General features: G+C 41.0%; 1 long non-coding RNA gene across 1 annotated transcript in view; it reads left to right on the plus strand.

The window, feature by feature from the left end:
• Window positions 1–282: 282 nt before the first annotated feature.
• LOC126401415 (uncharacterized) overlaps window positions 283–3,942 on the plus strand; it is a 59,443-nt gene continuing 55,783 nt past the window's right edge. Inside the window, exon 1 of the long non-coding RNA XR_007571070.1 lies at window positions 283–711. This is a non-coding gene — a long non-coding RNA (uncharacterized LOC126401415). The remainder of the gene's footprint in view (window positions 712–3,942) is intronic.

Raw genomic sequence — 3,942 nt, forward strand, 5'->3', positions numbered from 1 at the left:
CCTCCACTGGACTTTTAACTTTTATTTCAAGTGTTGCACTTTACTATATTTCTAAAATACAAACAAACAAACAAAACCGTCCCGTGATAAACTCTTGATAAACCGTGAGAGTGTGAGAGGATCAATAGAAGAAGCTGCAGGTGTGTCTGCGGCCACAGGGGGGCGGAGCACCGGAGAGCCGACACTATGCACTCAGCTGACCGGAAGTGACGCAATTTAAATATCAATTGGCGGGGTGTAGACACACCTGAGCCGAGCGTGGCGGTTTGTGAACAGTAGAAAAATAACACTGCGATGAAACTCAGTAAGATGTCTGTAATTATTTTTTATAAAGATAAGCGTCACTGTGTGTCGGCACAGGTGAAGAACAATAAGGTTAATTAATCAGGGATTTATTGCACCAACTGCGAGCGCGCGCCATGCCACACAAATTAAACACACCCACACAGGTGTGCTGCTGGATCAAGCTAACGTGTTAGCTAACTGCTAACTTCCTTCTCCAGGTGTGTGTGACTAATAATCTCTGAGGTGACTCATTCAGGATTTGTGGTTTGCAGTGGGGACGAGACAGTGAGTAGACTGGTTACACTGGGACCAGAGAGGCTGTGCGGACTGGTTACACTGGGACCAGAGAGCCCTGAGAATGAGCCATCAGAGAAGCTGAACCTGGATCAGACTGAGGACTGAGACTCGCAGGATGACGTCAGACAGGTGAGTACAATGAAACACCAAATGATGGATGTGACTCCCAAACTGTGCAGCTCTCTTTCTGTTTTAATGTGTGTTTGTGGCTGCAGCAACGTTACATCTCTGTGTTTCTGCCTTGGTGATGTTTTTAATTGATTAGCTATCTAATTTATGTGTCTTAATAATATTAATGTTTGTTGCACACACCAGAATGTCAATAACTGGTTTTGTTTATTGTCATTGGTCATTTTTGCCTAATTTTGTGGACAAGTTGCAAATGTTTATCTATAGAAGTGGAAGTTATCGTTGGTTTGGACATCAGGGCTCTGCGCTGTGATGTTGTTCCACTAGTGTCGTGGTCAGCACCCTTTTGAGATGAGAGAAGTCTCTTGCCATTATAGAAAAGTAGGGCTGGACTGAAGAGTTTGAAGTTTCATTCATAACATTGATATATTTATTTTTTTGCAAGTCCACTTACTGCACACATTATTAGTATTATACTATTTACTGAATTAGTTTCCTTTTGTGGCTGCAGTGTGTAGGATTGTTTCTGAATTGTCCAAAAAAAAGTTTATAAAAAACAAACAAACAAACATAGTGGTCATCATTTCCACAATTCACATTTTTATCATATGAAATATCCTGCTTCAATCCATATCTGTTGCCATTAAGCCTCTTAAAGAACAACCGTTTTGTTGTGTTGAAAAACCAGTTTGGTCTCCTGTTTGCTGCACATATGTGTATTAACAGGGCGGTCTAACAGCACCACAAATTACATTTATTAATTGAGGAAAGCTGATTTAATAAGTAGAGGATTTTGTTCATTTTTTTATGGTGATGACATCATAAAACATTCAAAGCTTAATTTGAAAACCTCAATAGAAGCTTTGAATGTAATGAAAATAACATGTTTTGGTACAGCCCTACAGTATGTGTTTATGTACGGAACAATAACCCTATCAGAAAGTATCATGGTTTCATATCTTCTTCTTCTTTTTGATATTATTATCCACAGGTGTGGATTTCAGGGGGGTTGCAGGAGAAACATCCGCTTTAATATTTAGAACATGTGCACACCCACCCCCCTCGCAATGAAAACATGAAAGTAGCAGAGGACTTGGAGTTTTTACAAAATTAAACACATTAACAATCATTTATTGATGCAGAAGACGCGTAAATTGGTGCATAAAAATTCACCAGAATGCAGAAAATTTAGTGTTTGATGCTCAGAATTTTGAGGTGAAGAACCCTTTCAGGTTTTTTTTTCAGTATCATAGATAAGCAAATGTAAACATAATGACAACTGTCAATTTTTATAGCATGTTACATCGCTGTAACCCTCAGTCCGACAACAAACATCGTCAGGAAATTGGTGAGCTGAGTGCCAGTCAGACAGCTCAACACGTTACCATGTCACCAAAACAGTCATATAAATAAACTATACTTATGAAAATATAAAAGGTACAGTAAATAGAGATAGGATGAACTAAAAACAATCATATAGGCTTTGTTGAATTACCAAAGGTTTTCAGTTCAGATGCTAGATGTTGAATACAAAAATGATCATTTTGCAAAGAATTCCAGACAAGTTTCCCTCACTGTTCCCTCCTCCTAACACACATGTCCTTACATCTTAAATTAGGGGGCTGAGAGGTGAATATGTAATGAGACAGGACATGATGGAGGAGTTTGAGCTCTGAGCTGGGTGTGGATGTGTGTGTATGGTGGTGGTCTAGTTTAGCTGACACCCCTGTAGTCCAGTGCAGATGTTTTGAACCAGATCTCGTGGTGATTTTCGGCTCGCAGGTTGAGATTAGGACTCGGGATAAGTTTATGGTAAGCCAGCAGGAAGTGAATGTAAGCCAGTGCAGTGTTCTCTCAAGTATGGTAAAACGTGTGAGTGTGTGTGTGTGTGTGTGTGCGTGCTCGTGTGTTTCAGAGGGCGGGGTTTGGGACTGTAGAGGGGTGAAGTGCCTCCGATCCTTGGGAGTGGAACGCATTTCCTTTTGTTGCCCTCCAATTTTTGACTGGTTTGCCCCAGCACATGAGCATGATGGGGCTGTTTCTATTATCCAGCTTCCCAGAGACCCCCCCTCATCCATCCTGCCCTGTTCGGCCTGTTCCCAAAGCGATTGGCATTCCTGGGGGCCACCAGTGAAGCAGCTTTAGAGGGAAGTCCCGCTGGCTCCTGGGTGGCCTCTTGTGCACGGGCTCCGAGGGGAGGAGACAATGTCTTATTAATTGACTGGGCGTCTTGGGCAGAGTGCAGGAATTTAGCAGGAGGGGGAGACGGAGAGAGTGGGGATGAGGGATGAGCTGGGAGGGATGGAGGGGTGGGACTAGCGGGGAGGATTCACAGTCCACCATTAGAGATTCATTGACCTCTGTCGCAGATTTATTTCTGTTTGATTTACATTGCTGCTGGGAAGGACGAAGTTGTTGGGAGGTGGAGATGTAGCTGTACTGCTGTAGAGACCTGAAGCTTGTCTTTTTTAACTTTTAATATTGAGTATTATTAACAGTTTGGCTATAATTGAAGAAAATCTTTCTAAAGTGACACACCTCATTTTTATTTCACAACATTTTTACTGTTACTTGGCCACTCTGTTCACAGTACTGTGTTAACCTTACAGAATTAAGCAGTATTTAGACAGTTTTAGTTGGTTAAAAAATAATATATTGACTATTAGTCTTCAACATTTGTTGGAAAGTAACTAAGTATGTTTACTCAAGGACTGTACTGAAGTCCAGTTTAGAGGTACTTCTACTTTACTGTAGTGTATTCATTTCATCCTACTTTGTACCTCTACTCCACCACATGTAATGTTATAGATTAAAGGGCCAGTGTGTAATATTTGGCATGGTTTATTGTCAAATCTGAATCTGAATCTGAATATTCTACCCATTAACATGTTTATACAAGTGTATAATCGCTATAAAATAAAATTCGTTTGGTTTTTGTAGCCTTATAATTATGCTTTTATATATATATAGCAAGGGCCTTGCTTTAGAGAGGTCGCCATCTTGCGCCACCATGTATGTAAGGCAGCCCGAGTGGACAATCCAGCCAGCCAGAGAACGCATTTCGCGTGTATAAATAAACCAATGAAGACAGTGGGAGGAAGGAAGAAGGAGGAGGAAACAGCAGAGAGTGTTAGTAGTTCCTTGATAGAGAGTAGTGAAAAGTTTTTTTAGTTATAAAGTTTGCGAATGGACCACACTTACCACGCAACAGGAGAGAATGAACCCGAACCG

The sequence above is a fragment of the Epinephelus moara genome, chromosome 14 (genome assembly GCF_006386435.1).
Source record: "Epinephelus moara isolate mb chromosome 14, YSFRI_EMoa_1.0, whole genome shotgun sequence".
In the NCBI taxonomy this organism is placed as follows: Eukaryota; Metazoa; Chordata; class Actinopteri; order Perciformes; family Serranidae; genus Epinephelus; species Epinephelus moara.